This window comes from Nanorana parkeri, unplaced genomic scaffold (assembly GCF_000935625.1).
Source record: "Nanorana parkeri isolate BGI_ZX_2015 unplaced genomic scaffold, ASM93562v1 scaffold66, whole genome shotgun sequence".
Classification (NCBI taxonomy): domain Eukaryota; kingdom Metazoa; phylum Chordata; class Amphibia; order Anura; family Dicroglossidae; genus Nanorana; species Nanorana parkeri.
The window spans coordinates 405,881-426,258 of NW_017306334.1; positions in this window are offsets into that span (position 1 = coordinate 405,881).

The following is a 20,378-nucleotide window of genomic DNA, read 5'->3' on the forward strand; positions in this document are numbered from 1 at the left end:
CACTCAGTATAGAGGCTTCCTGTTCAATCATAATAGGAGCTGCAGAAAATTAGGTTAAGGGTCCTGTGTCCTCAAACTCTTTTTCTATTTTTAAAGGGAAATATCAGGGGTCTGTTTAGACCCCTGATATTACCCCAAAGCCCCTAACAGTAAAGTAAGAAAATAATAATAATAATAAATAATTGTAAAAAAATTCTTAAAAGGTTGGAAAAAGGGCATTTTCGGTTTCGGTTTCAACTTGACAAACTTTTTATTTTTGGTTTCGGTCTAAAAAAATTATTTTGGTGCATCCCTAGTTTGTATAGCTTGCTAACTGATTTTTTTGAACCAGTTGTGCGTGTGTGTGTGAGTTGTGCGTGCTTGTGTATATGAGTCCCCATGTGAACTAGTAGTTAAAAGTACCTGTAACCCTGTATGTTACGGTCTCTTAGGACAGTATCTAATTGATTTTAGAATGATTTAATGTTCTCTGCTGATATCACTACTTGTGGAAGAGAGTTCCAAAATGTAACTGTTCTAACTGAAAAGAAGTCCCTAAGCCCTTTGTACCTAAACTTTTTCTCCACCAATTTTAGGTGGTGGCCTCTAGTCTTTTTTAAGGAGTTTACAGTAAAAAAAGTTTACTGCTGATGTTACCATCACCACCAAACATTGTGTACATCAGAATCATGTCCCCTCTGAATCTCGTCATCTTGAGCGTGAACAAGTTTAAATTTGGCAACCTTGTCTCATAGCCTTGATCCTCCAGCCCCTTAATTAGATTACTTGCTCTTCTCCAGGACATCTTTCCTGTGGACTGGTGATCAAAACATACTCAAGATGAGGCCGAACCATTGATCTATAAAGTGGAAAAAGTAATGCTTTGTCTCTACAGTACATTCCCTTTTTAAAACAAGACAGTACTCTGTTCGCTTTGTTTGCCGCAGCCTATCATTGCAAGCTATTATTCAATCTGTGGTCTACTAATGCCACCAAATCTTTTTTCATTTCTGACTTCCCTAGTGGAGTTCCTATTAATGTGTATTCCTTTTGCCTATTTTTAATCCCAAAATGCATTACTTTACATTTTTCAACATTAAACCTCATTTGCCATGTAATTGCCCACACCCCTATTTTATCCAGGTCCTCCTGTCTTGTTATAGTGTCTAAGTCCGTATCTATTACCCTCCCAATTTTAGTATCGTCTGCAAACACAGCAGCATGGCTATTAACACCTTCACCAATATCATTAATAAACAGGTTAAACGGTATTGGGCCTAGCACAGAACCCTGGGGCACGCCACTCTCGACCTTAGACCAATCTGAAAAAGAGCCATTTAATAATACTCTCTAGACACGTTTCAGTAGCCATTTCTCTATCCATGAACACACACTTTCATCTATGCCCATAGATCTCAGCTTGTGTATTAAGCATTTATGTGGTACCATGTCAAAAGCTTTTGCAAAATCCAGGTATACCACATCCACTGGTTTTCCTCTATTCAGATCTCTACTCACATCTTCATTGAATGTTAGTAGGTTGGTCTGACAAGAACGGTCCTTCCTAAATCCGTGCTGATTATCGCTTATTATACCTTTGTCATGAGCAAAATCCACAAATTAGTTATTTATCATTCCCTTAAATAGTTTGCATACTATTGATGTTAGACTGACTAGTCTGTAGTTCCCAGGTTCACACCTGGAAACGTTTTTGATAGGGCTGGTAATGATTAAAATTTTCGTGTTCGGTTAATCAAATTTTTTGCAAATCGATTAATCGATGAATTATAATGCACATACAGATCCAACTACATTGGCCTATACACATACAGCACAGCAATGAGGGACTCCCGGAAGCCGGCGGGGAGGTGAGTGTTTTCATTAGCGATCAAAATAATTTGAATCGATCACAAAATTTAACAATTACTCGAGAAGTTAATCTTTAATTTTCACAGCCCTAGTTTTTGAATATTGGTACTACGCCAGTCACTTGGTACCCTTCACGTCAGTACCCGGTCCTTGAAGATGAGGAATAATGGTCTTGCTATAGTCTGGTCAAGCTCTTTAAGTACTCTAGGGTGCAGGTTATCAGGTCCTAGCGATTTATTGGCATTACGTTTTTCTAGTCTGTGTTGAACTGTCAACCACTGTGGTATCTTACGTCCCAAGGAGCTCACATTCTTATCTTTATTAAACCCGTCTTTTTCTAGCATGTATACTGAGGAGAAAAATGAATTTAATACCTCAGCCCTCTCCCAGTCGTTTGTGAATCATCCCCCATTCTCATCTTTTATTGGGCCTACCTGCTCTTTCCTTACCTTTTTACTGTTTATATATTGGTAGTATATATTTTGAGCAAATCTATGTGGAATCCACACTGTCCCATATTTTGGTTAATTCTTTAGTTCTTCTTTAACATTAAGGGTCAGGGCTAGTGGTTAGGTGTTAATACACTTGTTTGCAGCATCAAATCCTTCACCAAAAGTATTAATGGGTACTGAAAACAGACACACCACAATCTTATTGCTTGGATAGAGCAAACCTTTTCTCATCAAAACGTTCTTTGACTTATATGTGCTTTTACTGCTCTGCTGCTGTACAGAATTTATGTGTAATTTCTAAGATAATTTATCACACAATCATGTCATATTTCTATACTTCTAACAACATATTTTTCAATTTTGCAGGGTCTTTACTACTTGTTCTTGACAGATCAGCTTGCAACAGTTTATTATCATATTGCATCTTTACAATGGCTTTATCGATGTACTGGGGAAATGTAATTGTTGCAAACTATTGCAAACTATTGCTAACAGTTCTTTTCGATCAATGCATAGGTTTGTTCCAAATGTGACAAAACTCAACATGCATAGAAGAGAGGTTTTCCTTCTTGCTTCGGGCATACTATCAGTGTATCGGCTTTTTTTTCCAGTTGTTCAGGTGGGCCAAAAAAGTTCATACCAATCGCTTTTTTCAGACTGACTTTCAGTGCTTCAGTACTTTGTCCTGTTGCCATAAAATACCTTTTTTTTTTTTTTAAAGAGAGCCTGAATTGTGCTTGAGAAAAATAATTGAACCAATGGCCCGATTATCAATACTTATGCAATACTAATGGAGTACTATTGGCTAAATTCATAATGTGCTGAATGTTAAGCTGTTCGGCTCTAAGCCTGTGAAATTTATAATAAAAATTGTACTATAATAAAAATGATATTTATGCACAAATGGTGATTCAGCTCACCAGTATCTGCCCAAAATGTAAATTTGATTGTTTTTTATGCTTTTCTTTATTCTTTATGGTTTTTGTTTTTTATGACATGTGGTGGTGTGAAATTCCAACCAAAAGTGTAAACTATTAGTACAGTTGTATTATTTGGTGTACAAAGCTGTACATGCAGCATATCTATACAAGAAATGTTTAATGCTTGAATTATTCCATTGTTCCGAATTTTGCAGCATTTTGTATTTCAAGTGGAAGAGATTATGTGCCACATTTATAATGGTGCTTACAAGTCAGACCAAATAGGAATCAATTTAAAGTTTCCAAGCTTTCATTCGACTGAATTTTTATCTGCTCAGCATACACTGCCCAACTATTTCCACACTTGTCAGAATCAATGGTGTTAGATGACATGTATCCTTTGTGCATGGATATCTTTTAAGGACTGATAAATTCCTAGTCCAATTTTTATTATGAATTTCACAGTCATGGAGCCTCGCAGCTTAACATTCAGCACAATATGAATTTAGCCAATAGTACTCCATTATTACTGCATATGTATTGATAATTGGGCCATTAATTCAATAATAGAATTAACTAAACAGTACATATTAGGCTAAGGTATCAAAACTCATGAGTTCACTCTGCAGGAATCTTAGCAAGAGAATAAGGCATCGTTTAAATTACGTGCTTTTCCTTGATTTTAAATTATGTGTTCCATTGTGTTTTATGTTACTATTGTTTGGCCTGGGCCATTGGGCAACCTAATTGAATGGCATTTTTAAGAGGTTTAGCTTGAAAAGAAAAGTGAATGGGGTTATACAGTTTAACCCTTGCGCGTGCTGCTACTCATGGCTTTACTTGAATGTTTTTCTTACACTAATCCAGTCTGCAGGTATTGAATATAACACAGAGAAACCACAAATATATGCTAACTAATTCCAGCAGTTTTGTGACTACATACTGGTTAATTTTTTTTTAGTACATATGAGATTATTCCATATAATTTTCTACAAGTGACATGAAGATGTAACACAGCTCCTATAATACAGGAGTTCTGTCCCATCAGTAAAATTAACATATATAAAACTTAAAATTAGGTATTGATCATGACAAATATTCTGTAATACTATCTGTGCTTTTTACAAGGAAATGTACATGTCAAATAATTTTTCTAAACCTGGATAACTTATAAATATAATATGTGCACCATACACACAACATGAGTTGTTTTCTAAAATGCATACTAACAATATTTTTGGTGTTGTTGCTGGCTATGATGGTCTGTTGGAAAATACATGGAAATTCCAGCAGTTTTCTGATGGATACTCATAAGGGTCTATCCAAAAAGCTGCCGAAGGATCTAGCCGTAGCTACGGCCGATCCTTCGGCTAGCTTCGGCCCCAGTTCCAACCCTAGGCAGCAAGTCTGGGACACAAAGGACCTCTGTACTCTTTTCACACTCTCTAAACAGCAGGTTTGGGAGTATATGGTGCCTGGGAGGCAAGGATCCTTCTAGTCTTGCTTCCTGAATATGTTTCTCCTTCCTTAGCCCACATCACTAGCAATAAACCTCCTAGTGATTGGCTAGGGTCAAATTAATTTTCATAAACCATTACACTGTATCTTCTTGTTCAGCTGGAGAACACTTCCTAGAAGCAAGCAGAAGTAAACATAGTTACATAGTTACATAGTATTTGAGGTTGAATAAAGACATTAGTCCATCAAGTCCAACCTATTAGGATCTCATTCTAGGAGTAACTGTACCCCTGTATATATGGGCTTATTGTTTCTGCAACAAATGCAGAAACAATAACAATCAGACAGCCTAGTTGCCCACTCAATTTGGAACAGCGACACCCCTGCTTATGGCAGGGTCCCTACACAAATACCAAAAACATAACACAAGTAAGTAGATCTTTCAATTAGATAATTAGATAAGTAATAATGTGTGTTTTACTGATAGAATGTAATTTTTTTCAAGGTGTGCTTCAATGTTGCTGTTGATTTGGAGACATTTCTACTGCATAACATGAAGGAATAAATATGTATATATACTATATATATGTCAAAAACAATCTACAGTGTTCTAGAATACAGTATTTTGTAGATATATACTGTAATTTAGATAACAATAGTCTTACAGATATCACGTTACAGGTGTGGGATTTCCCAGCGAATAGAAATATGGGTCTCTTAAAAAAAGTCTTTGTTAAGTTTAGTAAATTGGAGATGAGTAAATGTTTAAAACCAGGCAGAATAGGCCGAAGGTATGATGATAAAATGTATAAGCCGATGTTAGGTTCAGTGAAACCACAAGGCAAAATGATTTACAGTAGCCTCACCTTTTAACACACACATACATACCCTCACCCTTTAGCACACACATACATATCCAATCTTTTTGGTCTGTGTTGATGCTTTAAGCTTGTGATGATCACAATGATGCGCACCCTTTTGTCATTAGTTTGAGAGGCTTCCGAGAGCATTAAGAATTAATTAACAGGTGCATCTGAACATCAGTTTACTTCCTTCTGACTTGCATATGACCTGCTTCGAGCAGGTTTTGCATTGACCTGCAAAACCCTTTTGGTTGGCACTGGCCCTTTGCTGGGCTATATTTTTTTTTATAAACAGCTGGAATATAATCATGATTAAAATAGAAGTTGTTCCAATTAAACTCTTTTTTATGCCTTAGGTAAACCTATTTAGATTTTATTAACTTAATACGACTTCTTCTTATAGCTTTTTTTTTTCTTTACAGATTTGTGCGTACACTTATGTTTTTTTTTCTATTTTGTTTGCTTTTTGTAGGGCCAAATTTAAAAAAGAATATACTAAATGCTTACATTTTATTTGTATATTATTTTTAAACCTGGTTCTGTTTTAACATGCTCATTATAACTTAATCACCCTGGTCCAACCTTGGTGTGATGCTACCCCTCCACCCTGTTCAGTTTTACCAAGGACCAAAAGATGGCAACTCTAGAGCGAGAAGAAAGTGGCTGCCATGTTTTCCTCCTAAAGCAGCTTGGTTATTGTATGGAGATACAAGCATGATTGGCATTAACTCAAGGTGGGATTGTGGGACTTTCAGTGCCAGAAGACCTTGCCACAGTACTGGGCCCACTCTTTTCTGTGCCCCACCACTGTTATTCCAGTGTCAATTATTGGAGTTTCTACTGTTGGCTGCATTTGACAGGGTTTAAAGCTGTGGGAAGGTGAGGCTTAATCTTAATTTTGAAGCAGGTAAAACCCTCTGTGTAGCCTGGACATAGTAATTTCTTATGAAAGGATGATCTGATTTTTCTATAATGTTTACTCACAGAGTAAATAACATGATTATGAGTGTGCAGTTAGCTGGTGTTAGAGCATATCAACTTGTGTAGAAGTAATGTAATATTGCATATTAATCATTGTTTTGAGGATCCTATATTTATATCTTTAATCTAATTGTATTAAAATGTAAAGTATACCGTACTGCAGGTAACATTATATAGAGACATTGAAAAATATACAAATTTGAACTTGACTATTCAACAAAGGCTAGAATGAAATATGATTCTTTTAGAAAATTAGCCCCATTGCATATATTATTTATGTTTATCAAGAATTTTGTGAATTTCCAATATTAGATAGAAGTGTTCTTTCTGTTTTATTTTGAAGTATTAACTTCTTTTGAAAAAAATTTGTTTTATATTAATGTTCACAACAATAGGATACAGTGGATACTAAATGGCTAATTTGTTTATATTTTTTAATAAAATAATTGCATTCTGTGAACCATTTTCAGTAAAAGTACATTTACTTTGTTAGCATATTACTGCGAATTGGATGCCACTGTGATTGTTGAATACATGGATTACATGATGTTCTTAGGGAGGCAATAACCACTGACTTTCAGCAAAATGTAGAAAGTGGAATTTGTGAGGTTGCTGGTCCATATGGCCTGCAGGGAGTTAATCTGCATCTTGATCAGCAGGTAGCTTGAGCCAGGCTGTCTGTTTGGGCTGCTAGTAAGAGAGAGGCAGATCAGTTAACAGCAGGGAAGGGGATAAACCAAGGCTCAAATACAGTCAGGAATGTAGCAGGAAATTATTTTAGAAAATATGCTGCAAGGCATATTGCAAACAACAAATGCAGATTTAAATAACCTGCACATGGAGTGGCAAGTAGTTTACCTTTTTAGCAAAGTAAGACTTGAAGTAAAGGTTGAAAGGGTGGGACTACATTGGATTTATATGATTGTAAAGAATCTTATCACATTGATCTTTTATGCTTCAAAAATGATTCCGTTCTTAGAAACAAGTGAATGTGAAGAGAGACTACCTGTAAAATTAAAGCTTGTTGGGTATGGATGTTGTGACTAATGGAGATAGGTTAAGTCACCTACATATATACACACACACACAACATTTTCCGGCCCACTTTCTCTTTTTTTTTAAAAGAAAATGCTGTTTTGGGCTCACATCAGTGGCGAGTCATGTGATCAATACTGAGACAAAAGCTGATGGTCAATGTTTAGGCACTTCAATTCGCCAAGTTCCTTTAGCAAAGACCATGTGCCCTTTTCTTTAAGACAGGTAGATGGTTGCGGAAGGTGCCTGGTACATAGTGAACCTCAGGAGCAAGCCTGGTCTCTCTACTGCTGAGGATCTGAGCTCACCCCTGCTCAGCGGCTGCTCAATTTTCTATTCAACTGTGCTACCAATGGATCTACCCTGAGATGCTAAAAAGGGGCTTGTGAGTCTGGAGTCTATGTCTGTGCTACCCTGGATGTCTAGGATCCCTATACCCTCTCTCCCAGTGTGAAGATGTTAAAAACATTTTTTCAGCATTATAATTTTGGAATGGATATCAGCTTTGTGGGCAATGGAAGAGGGCGGTTAATGCTAATGGGGCAGCTGAAGACTAAAACCTCTAGACCAGTGGTTCTCAACCCGTGCAACCTCAGGACCCACATTTGCCTATGGTCATTAAGTCGTGACCTAAGTCACACTGCAATGGAACGCACAACAGTGTGGGTTGATGTGCTATGATGGAGCTCCATCCATATGTGCATTGCTTGTAGAGGTTCCAGGAGCCAGAATGTGATGTCACTCTACAGGACATGCGAGGAAGCTGTAAGCAATGCATGTATGGTTGGAGCTCCCTCGCTGCCATACCCCCAGCCCACCTCAAGTCAACACTTTGCGCCGGACAGCATATTTTGAATAGCTGCTCGGTGTGAGAGTGAACAGTGCTGTGCTAGGGGGAGGCTGGGGAGCCTCTCACCTAGAAAAGTGGAAGCCATGTGGCGACCCACTGAACATGGTGTCACGACCCACTTTTGGGTCACGACCCACCAGTTGAGAACCAAGGCTCTAGACAGACTAGTGATGACCCGGGTTATTCTGGTGGCTCCTTCAGGGGTGAGCGCAACACTTAAATACTAGTGCATCTTCTACATTGATTGTCAGAGCATTTTTAGCATGGAAAATTGCAGAATCAAGTTGGTGCTTATGCATGTAAATACTCAATGTTTGCTTTAATGCTTTTACAGGGGCCCCATGATATGTATGTTTTAAAGTCTGCCTGTTTTTTATGTTTGTGTGTCTTTTCTATAGGAATAAATAATTTTATCACTGATTCATTAAAAGTAACTTTTGATATGTTCACTGTGTTCTCAGACCCCATCTTTTTCAGTACCTTGATATAGATTAAGTCTTGATGGAAGAAAAAAAATCTATACTAAAAAGTAAAAATGTAAAACATATTATTAATACTAGGCTGGGAGGGGATACACCAGGCTGGTCACTTTTTTTTGTTTGCCAGTGTTGAAAATCCCTGATGTCTAAGAAATACTACAGTCCTGTGTCAATTAACAAAACGTTTTTTGGGGATACAGCGAGAAGGGTTAGAAGCTCTGTCAGCTTTATAACACTTGCAGTTTTCCTACTAGGAATATTCACACAGAAAGGTGAAGGAAAACTGCCAACAAGATGCCAACAAGCTCTTAGCATTGCTCTGTGCTCAGTAGTTGTAGATCATTATTCAACATGGGGGAGTGCAAAGGGAATGCTGTGTTATGTTTTAATCTTAATTTACACTATGACAAACACAGCAGAAGTTAGATTACCTCTGCATAACCATGTATAGCAGTTTTCCTAGGAGGCAATTTCCCTTTTAAATAGTATTGCAAGAAGTTTAAATGTAAAAGAATGAACGTAGGTAACTTCACAGGAAGTTACTCATTTTTGAGAATATGCCAGACACAGTTGTAGCTTTGCTTATCCTCAGTTCTTCTATGTATATGCAAAATAAATAGTAATGTTAAGATAATGCTTTTTCAGGGCATTAGTAAATCCCTTTCATTGGAGCCAAAAACAAATGATGTAAAAACAATAAAAACAAATTTAGAACCATGGTACTGCAAATGTATGTAACACAAATATCACAAATACATTAAAATATATCACAATGGTAATTCTTATGCTCACTAGAAACCCACTAGTTCATAGTAAATAATAATAATAAACAAATAAGATCATAAAATATTATTTTAAGTAAACATTTACTATTGCAAATTATTCAAAATTAATTTGATCTTATTCAAAAAATATTTGTCAGAGTTGAACATATAAGAAAATATATACATTGTAAACAGGATAAAACATACGGTGCAACATTTGTAATATGATGCTAATCCTGCTCTTGCAAACATTGGTTTACATACACTATTACATTTTAGATTGTAATTTCCCCAACCCAGCTCATTCTGGAACTGACACACTTTTGCTAGTAGAAATAAATCAAATGATATAAAGCTTTGAGCTGGGAAATGCAATTAGAATGGTCTGAATAAAAAAAAAAAAAAATGTTTGCAAAGGTTTTGTTATATATGCAATGATATTAAAAATCTCACTAGTTTACATATATATTAGCTATCGGCTACTTTGTCAATCATTAGGGAACTGGATTTCTGACTTTTCTATTATATTATCACTTACAATGCATTATTATATTGTGCTATCATGTACTACAGTACTCTGGAATAAAAAAAAATGTTGTGTCATAGCAATTGGCAATGAATTACAAAATCTTGGGGTGTAGACCTTCTCTATAGTAATTGCAGAATTCATGTACGTATTTATGTTTGCCTTTAAAAGTATATGTGTACTATGGCTGGAATTCACCTGCAGGTATTTTAGCTATTACATTCAGGAGGGTAGGTGCCTCTACTCATATTACAACAAGGTGTTTCTTTGTTTATGTGAATACAGTTAACAGTCGCATTAGAGCACAAAGGCAATCCAGAGAGGCTACCCAATTGTTCATTAGTGGTTCCATATTATTGAGAAATGTTTTGTTTCACTGTAGTTTCATTCTAGGAACTGGCTTTTTTAAAACTTTCTCGACCATGCTTGAAATGTTCTCATTGTGATGCAACAATACCATTATTCAATGCTTTGATAAAGCTATATGCGCCAGCTGTTTTTATTACGATTATTATTATGTGTTTGCGGTTCTTTTGTAATCAGTTTATGGCTACTGCCATAAAGGCTCTTTTTTGCAAATTGATAGTTTGCAGAGCCAGATGTCTATCTCAATCTTTGCATAAGGTAAATGTAGCCAATTAGCAATGATACTTTGGTGCCCAAGCAACACCCAGCTCTGAGGGCCACCTTTTTACCATAGAGCAAACTCTTGTTATACTGGTCCTAACTAGGGATGCACCTATACCGATACTAGTATCGGTATCAGTACCTATACCGAGTATTTGGGTGAGTACTCATACTCACCCAAATGCTCAGATATCTTCCCTGATACCAGAACTTCTGGTCAGAGGAAGATTTCCTCTAACCGGCAGTGCCATAGGGGAACATGGAGCCGGCTTCCCGAGCAATCACCAAAAGCAAAATATTAGTACTCGTACTTGATACCAAAAAATTGGTACCACCGCATTGCTAGTCCTAACCTGTCTTCGAATATTGTGACAGTGGGATTGATTTACTAAAGGAGTGGAGTATGTTCATATTGCAAAGGAATTGCACTTAACTTAGTGAATGTGCTGAAAGTTCACTTTGCAAAGAATACCCAATCATGTGAGTGGAACATTTTAAAATAATGGATTTTTGTTTGTACATGATTGGATGATTGAAGTCAGCAAAACTTTTCTCATTCACTAAGCTAAGTAAAAATTCCCTTTCAGAGTGAACAGCCTTTACTCATTTAGTAAATCAGCCCCACCATGTACTAAGCTCATGTGGCTACCCTAACCCTAAGGAAAAAGCCATCTCCTGGTCTCTGCCACCTTTAGGCATAGACCTTTTCTTCATAATAATAAATCCAATTTTGATGGTTTCCTTTCCACTCTGATGTACCAGCAGTTCTGAGGGTTAGTACCATGGTAAGCATTGACTAATTGCCCTCTTGCAATGTCTTTTCACAGCAGTATACATCATTGGCAAGAATCAAGACTAGTACCTCTTAATACACTATTAAACTATAGAATGAATTACGTTTCTAATGAAAGCAAAGTGGTGCCGCCCTTTGCTATGACTCTTGCTCCCTCTTTACCCATATATGATTTCTACCCTGTGCCTACAATACTTTGAGCTAGTGGCTTAAAACAAGTACACACTTCATGTGTTTAAAGGAGAACTATGGGGTTAGCGTCCTCCCATCACCCTAAGCTCAGTATACCGCGAGCTACAGCTCGCGGTATACTGAGACGCCACAGCTGAAACGGATCCCGACAATTATGTCTGGATACGCCCAGCTGCGTGAATGACAGTATGCTCTGCCTATCTAGAGGCAGAGCCAGCTGTACCCGCCCCCTCCCCCGTCCGTTCCACCAGTCAGCGCTGGAGGATCGGAGTGGGGAGGGGGGAATCTAGTCCCTCCCCGTCACAGCTCTCTGGCGTGACAGGATCGAGAAGTGAGTGAACGCCGGTATGTGTTCGCTCACTTCCCAATCTACTGAGCCGACCTGTGACCTGTGCTCAATTATAATTATGTGATAACCATGACGGTCAGACAACTAGTAACCACAGTGGCAGACCTTATATTTTTCTAAACAAGGGTTTTCTTTCAAATAGTTCAATTTTTAGTGAAAAGGTAGAAGAACGCTTCCAGCTGTCAGTTCACTTAGATGCCTGCCTTTCTGCAAATTTGCAACATCAGTTCAAGAAACAACCATCTTTGTTGGACTGAGAATTCTGTTGGTTATGTGTTTAGATGAAGCACTGAGATCTTGAGGAATGCAGAGTTAAGTTTTACTTGCTTAGAAGAACGTTGTATACATGTATGTAGGAAGACAGCATTGTGCAGGAAAAAATATGGATTGGAAAACTTCCTGTGTATCATAGATAAGCATGCATATAGAAAACTAACATTGTACTACAGTGCTATATACAGCTCAAAAGATATAACAGTATATCAGTACAATGGATTGTCAGTAATACAATCAGTACAAATCAGCTTATGCTGCTTCACTTCCAACAAATTCAAGCACGAAGCCCTTTCTTGTGTGGCTGCTGATAAAAAATAACCAGTGCTTTGGATGTGTGGTGCATGCAACCACCTCCCATGATGCAGTGTATAACAATGCCAATTGCTGTGTCCACACACTGACTGATGAGTGGCATCACTACTCCCTTCAAGTTTTTGACAGCAGCTGACATCTGGTCATTTGGCAGAAGCTGCCAAGGAAGAAAAGCAATGGGGGAGCTCTGTAAAGTTATGTATAAGGTGGTTAGAGGGTGAGCTTTAAACAGACCCTGTCATTTTTCCTATATGGGCAAAGTAATAGGGTCTCCTTGATGCAGAGCTCCAGGCAAGCAGAATAGAACACATTTGAAATACATTTGTAGGAACTGTGTTAGCTAGCAAAGGTTTTGTGATTGAATTGAGCCACTCTTGTGATCAGGACATCCCTGTCAGATACTATAGCCAGATCCTTACCCTCTAGTTCTACAATAGCACAGCTTGGTCAAGAACACTGGTCCAAACACACCCACAACCTGCTGAGACTCTCTATGGTGGGCTCTGCAAGGTCTCAGTTGAGCTGCACGCCTCTTACCTGTCAGCGTTGTCCACCTCCGTGGTCGCCGCCACAGACACACAGACACAGCAAGACAAGCCACTCCTCTCCTCTGCTCCCCACTCATCATTCTTCTTTACTCCCTCCTTCCTTCTTCCTTCTTTAAGTTAGTAGACGGTGCTGGAGACAGTGCTGTCCCTTGTGAGCTTGTATTGGACAAGAAGTTCTGGAATGCAGTGCTGAGAGAGTTGGAGCTGTTTGGAAACATGATGATTGTAAGTGATTAGGTAAAAAATTTAAAGAGATACTTTGTTGGGCAATGTATATTTGTTTGATCTGGATCCATTAATGAAAAACGTTTGAGAATTGAATACTACTTTAAGTAATTATGAATGTATACAACTTAATTGGAACATGGAACCTTGTCTTCTCATATACTGCTGTTGTGTTACATAAGTATGTAATCTTCCACTGATAGCCCAGTTAAAATATAAATACAGAAAACATATAATTAAAGCTAAATGTGTTGTGATTGTGCTTGCAGTAGAAAGTGATACACCACGCATGTACTGTGTATATAGACATCAATCGAGTAGTGTGTCATTTTACTTTTCATGTGTCTGCATCAAGTGTGTTTTAAGCTTGTAGACAGCTTTATAAACTCCTTACTGAGCATTTGATCTGTTAATGTCCATATAAACACAGGGTTCTGTCGTCTAGTACTTAATTTAATCCTTTAAGCTCATGCAGGGGGTGCCACATGTAGATAGTGCCCTACAAATCTCCCTTTCTTCCTCATCACAGGATGGATCATTAAACTGTATTTCCAGGATGATCTGACATCCAATTAACTAGCTGACAGTCCTCTTGTATCTCCCACTGGTCCTCTCGTGCACTGTTTACAAACACAGGCGTCTGCGACTGCTGAAAAGGCCAGGTTCATTTACTCCTACTGAGTCAGTTTGTTGAGTCCTGCATGGCTTCTTTCAGAAGCTGTAGATGAGCCATATTGCTTCCAGCAGTACCAAAACCACCCAAATGCCACCTCTCTCAATTGGCAATAAGACTTAAAGAGAGCCTGAGGGTGACAGCTATAAGTGAGCACATTAATTATGTGAATTTAAGTTTAATGAAATGCAAATGAATATCCCTGTGCACATAAATGGTAGTGCTGGAGAAACTATTTATATTTGCAAAGTAACTGGAAAATATATTTCTGTATACTGCAAAGGTAATAAGAGAAATCAGTAGACAAAATAATAGGATGTATATAATCAGTTTATGCATATAAGACCTAGGGGGTCTATGTATAAATGTTTTCACATAAGATTAACACAACTTTCTCCCAATATTCACACATTTTTTAATTGATTTAATTGGAAAATGTATGAATCCTGGGTAAAAGCTGTGTGAATCTTGGGTGAAAATGTTTATAAATAGACCCCTTCAAGTGTACCTAAACCCAAGAGCAAAAATTTTATATATTGCAGTTTTCCAGTCCATAGATGTGATGGCTGCTTTAGTCCTTTATTTGAGGCTAAGGACATTTTCTGTAAGAAAAGAAAAATATGTGTTGATTTTGCCAGAAAACCAGTGTCCTTGCAGCTTCCTCTGCACTGAACTGAGATCTCAAACAAAGGAATCAGTACTGCCTAGCTCTCTTTGTAGACCACAGAACACTTCCCCTCTATATAATGGAGATGCATTAAAGAGGAGGTGTTCTATAGTCCGTGTCTGTTGTAAAGTAGCTACAATTCCAAGTTCGCTCCCATGATGGAGGATCTAAATACAAATAAGTAAACTAAATGTGAGATTGTAGTCCATCACGGGAGAGTGGCTTGGAGCGGTGTCTACTTTACAACACACACACAGGGACCATGGGGAACAAAAGTAGCCTCCCTCCAGAAGGAAGGACAGTGTCAGCATGAATTCAGAGATGATTTGAGGATCTACAGCTGAGTAATACACAATAAGATACATTTTTGTTAATAGTTGAAGTACTTGAATGTATTTTTAAGATTTTACTGAGCTTAGTGTCACTTTAAAAAACTTTTGACTTTAATATCACTTTAAAATCTTTAACCGCAACTACTGCGTCTGCCAACAACCAGGGGCGTCCCAAGGCCGGGTGTCACCCGGAGCGGATACCCGGAGACACTTTGCTGCGACATCATTGCGCATGGGCTTGGCGTCACCACACACGTGCATGATGACGTCATTGCGCATACATGGCCATCTTTGTGATACCTGCTGGTGGCCATCTTGGTGATGGATGCCAGCCGAGAGAGGAGGGGATGTTCACCTGCAGGATAAGGTTTGCCGCTGACTCGCGTCCTCCCTCCTGCAACTTTAAGGCTTTTCAGAGGGGGTGAGCCCTCCAATGGTGTCACCTGGGTGTGGGCCGCACCCCCCGCACCCACCTTGTGACGCCATTGCCAACAATGATATACAATGCTATAATGTGAGTTGGTAGATAATGTGGTGTGTTTGCTAAAAACAAAATTTCTATGCCCCGGTTTTGCGATGTGGTTTTTGGCTGTTTACTGTGGAATGTAAAAATGTCATTAGTAATTGTGCAAAGTAATGAGGGATGAAACAAAGGATCAAGTGTTTGGAAAATTCTTTATATGACAATGCATTTTATCCATTGCATTAAACTATAACTTGCTCTTAGTATTTCTAACAGCATTTTTGGTGCTGTTTGCCCCAGAAATTGACATTAACCAATAAACTAACTTGACTGTAGCACTTATTCCTTACCCTAACACATAGCCTAACCTTCAAAATGATCCCTTAAGCTGCAACCTTACACTTAACCTATTACTAAACCCCTTCAATACCAACATTAAGACCCCATTCACATCAGGGCGACAGTATTTCAGCGCTTTTTTTCTGGCATTTGTTAGCGCCTTTCAGTGCATTTTACTGGTGTTTTCTGTTCATATGTAAGAGCATTTTATGGCGTGTTTTCAGCTCATTTTCAGTTGTCCAATGAAAAGCAGTCTCAGCTACCAAAACACGCTAAAAAAATCACAAAACATTTTTTTGTACCTTTTCCTATTCCTTCCTTTGTCTTTCTCTATTACTTGTTGTACGATGGCAGGACATTACTGATTTCTAAGGATCTATGTGGCTTTAACTTCATCCATCTACCTTGTGTTTATGATCCCTATGGCAGGACATTTTTCATTTTTAAGGATCTATGTGGGTTTAACATAATCCAGCTACCTTGAGATTATGATCCCTATGCTGTAGTGAGATTTTATCGTGCATCTTATTTTGATGTTTTGTTGTTTATGATATTTATATCGTCATGCAATTATTTTACCTGTATATCCTGTCTATGTTACTGTCTATTGTAATTACTTAACTTTTTCAATAAAAATTTATGTTAAAAAAAGGAGCAAAAAAGCACGTTGGTCACCGCATGTCCATTAAAGTCTATGGAGCAAAACGAGCTGATAAGCGCCACAAAGGAAACTCAAGTACTATTTTAAACAGCGAGGGTATTTTTATGCGTGATTCAACACGTTTGCATGAAGGATCCCCTTAGAAATACATGGGATTTTTATTTTTATGCATTTCTGCACTGGAAAAAACGCACAACAAAACGCCTTGTTGTGAACGGGGCCTTAATGTAACACTTTACCATGACAGTCTACCACTGATAATAACACTAAGCTCTATTCTTAATGAAGTGTATGTAAACCCTTACTAATATGGAGATACTGTTGCCTCTAATTCATCCATCATATTTACACTTGACATTCTGCAAAGGACAAATCCATAATTAAAACATCTATAATGGAAACTGAGTTTCCAGAGGTTGGATTTACAATGCAAATAGATGCTTTACCTGGATAGATAAGGAATGCCATCTCTTTCATCTTCATTATTCTCAGAGGAGGTAGACCTGCCTCAATGATTTCAGGGGACAGGGTGAATGATGTGCGTGCAATTAAAAGCTTTCTGTTGAGAATCACTTCTTGATGTGCAATGGAAGGAACGCCCAGTACACAGAGGAATGTCATGTCTTGGTCTCACTCAAGCAGCAAATACACATTTCGTCCAGGAAGCAAGAATTAAATGCATCAATGGATGGGATATTGTTGGGTCACAACTCAGTTTGAACATTTGTATGTAATTGTTAAAATGTTTTTATGTATCTGTATTATCTACCTTTGTTTGTAACACTGACTCTGCATAAAAACAGATCAGATCATGGTGCTATATATATATCCTTAAAGTAGAACTGAACTAAAAAGGTGAAGATTTTCCATGTTATAGGGAACATTTACAAATGTTGATTGTGCAGTATCTTAAAACTATAACAGGCTAAAAGCAAACAAAGTGATATAAAAAGGGTGTTGTCCTTCACTTTCATTCTAATACTTCTTAATAATGTTTATCTGGAACAAGCAAAATCAGAATTGTTCCTATTGTTAGGTCTTTTTTTTTCCTTTTTTTTAAAACTGTTTTTAATTTTGTTTTTATTGTATTTTTGTTTTTTTCTGTAAGGCTTTCCTTTAAAAACATTTACTTTATTCCACCGGTTAAGTATTTTGGAGTTTTCTTTTGTTTTATAGTTCATGTTTTTTTTAAGTTTGAGGTGCTGAAAGCACATCACTTACTTGTTGCTGACCATCTGTTCTTGGAGCTGCCTTTTGTTAACAGCGCACCGTTGCATTGGTGTGCGGAAACTACTGTGCACCAAAGCACCACACAATTATCTCCCTCTCACCATAGTATAAATAAAAGCTGAGCCTTCCACCCCTGAAAAATTACTACAATGACAGGCAGGCCTAAAATGAAAGGTGTTCTTTTTTACCCTTTTAAAATAAGGAAGTTCAGTGCTGAGATAAAAAAGAGTTCACAAAATATCCCATCAAACTGTTGTGGCACTGGCCAGTCCAAGATAATCCTGCTTTAGCTGCAATTATTTTGATACCCCTTGTTATGATTTTTAGGCCCCATTGACACTAGGGTGTGTTTACATACAGTTTCCTAAACATATATAAATGTATCTAATGATTTCCAATGGATCAATTCACACCTTGCATTAAGATGCTTTTATATGCAGTCAGTTTAGCTGTGTTTAGGAATAATAGAAGTTAGGTGCATCCAGGAAACAATTTTCAGCATTTAAACACAACACATGCATGTAAACCCGTGTAAGCACAACACGTTTTTATTTGCAGAAAAAGTAGGGCAATCCTCAAAGCTCATTGGCTACCTTCAATGGGTGCTCTGAACAGAAGTTTGGTTACAAGTACAGTGTAGGTGGAGTTAAGTACAATGTGCTTTTCTCCTACACGTGTGTGCATCTTGTGGCTGTGTCAGGAAAGATGGCTTGAGATGTCATGTATGGGGAACTCATTGCACCGGTGCAGCAGCATACAATGCTCTGGGACCAGGACTGTGCAGGAGGTATGCAGGCAGAGTCCCGTGCAAGAGAGAATGGATGGATGGAGGTGGCAAAGGCTCTGACCCCCGACTGAAGCAGCCTGTCCAATGCAGCAAAGGACACCAGAGGTTAGTTTAGTGTCAGTGTTCACTGTTTTGTGTATGCATTCTTAAAAACAACTTGTGGGGTCCCCTCCAAAATTCATACAAGGCCCTTTAGGACTCGTGGGAATTTTAGGGGGAACTCCAAATCATTATCTTTGGAAAAAAAATGTGTGATGTCCCCCCTAGAATTTCTACCAGGCCCTTTAGATCTGGTCAGAATTTTACAGGGAACCCCAGGCCTTAAAAAACAAAAACGGCATATGGTCCCCCCTAGCATCCGTTACCAGACCCTTTGATCGGAACAGCAGCCTGGGCCCCCCTCACTGGTGAAGCACCCTCCCAAAGTTGGGGGCACGTGGCCTGATATGGTGTAGGAGAAGCTCATCCCCCCTTTCCTGCCCTGCCAGACCCCTGTTCAGATTAAGGGTCTGGTAACATATTTTAGGGGAGACCCCATGCTTTTTTGGGTTCCCCTTAAAATTCTGATATAAAATTCTGAGTGCTTGGTAGGATTTTTAAGGGGGACCTCATGCATGTTTTTTTCAAATTTAAGGGCTTGGGGTTGCCCTTAAAAAAATCCAACCAGACCTAAAGGGCCTGGTAGGAATTTTAGGAGGCCTCACATTTTTTTTTCCCCTAGTTAAGAGCTTTGGGTTCCCCTAAAATGTTGACAAGACTTAAAGGGCCTGGTAGGGGAGGACCCTATGCTGTTGTTTGCTTTTTAAAAAAAAATCTGGACAGACCTAAAGTGTATAGTTTTTTTTTGGGGGGGGCACTCAACTTTTGGTTTATTATTTTGGGCCTAGGGGTCCAGCTCTAAAGTCCTAATAGCCCTAAAGGGCCTGTTATGTATCTTGGGGGGGGTGCAACGCTTTTTGGTGTTCCTCCACACTTCAACGAGATGCATTTTCTGCATCAGATCAGCGAGATGGGAAGATAAGGGGTGGGAGCAATGTGCAAGGGATATTGATTGTGTGAAATATCACATCACTTTGGAATTAGTTGTTTGTTCCAACATGCATTTGGGCGAGAGAGAGAAAGAGAAACATGTAACAATCACCACCTTTTCTTTTGAGAACATTTTCAGGGATCCTTGTGAATTAATACTTGGTACATTTTCACGGTTCACAATAAACACTGTACGTTACCTCTGCACAGGTAATTAATTACTTGGATCTCCATTCTCAGCGTTGTGATTTCACTATCTATATTATCACATTAAGCTAACTTGCTGCAATGTTTTGAGATATCATTTGGTATTTCAAAGTGCTAAAAACATACATCGAATGACAGATAATGTAAAGGAGGTTACCTGTAAAGATTGACCTTCAGTATATATGTTACCCAACATATAGAGCATCATTGGAGTACCTTCCTTTACTTTGTTGTGTTTTGCTGTAGGACAGCTTCCAAGAACTCTGCTCTATTGGAGCCTAAGGAATCGTTGGAGAGTCCAGCAGATATAAAAGATCAGTCTGCAGAACAGGAAACACAGGAGCCATCAAGATTGGATGGAGGAGGACAACCACTCAGTTCCTGTAAGGAATCTCAGTGGGCATGGCCATCCACTGACGTAAGTATTTACAATTTATATTAGATACTCTTCAAAGTGGTGATTTGGTTGCATAATTTGGAAGTTGTCTTATT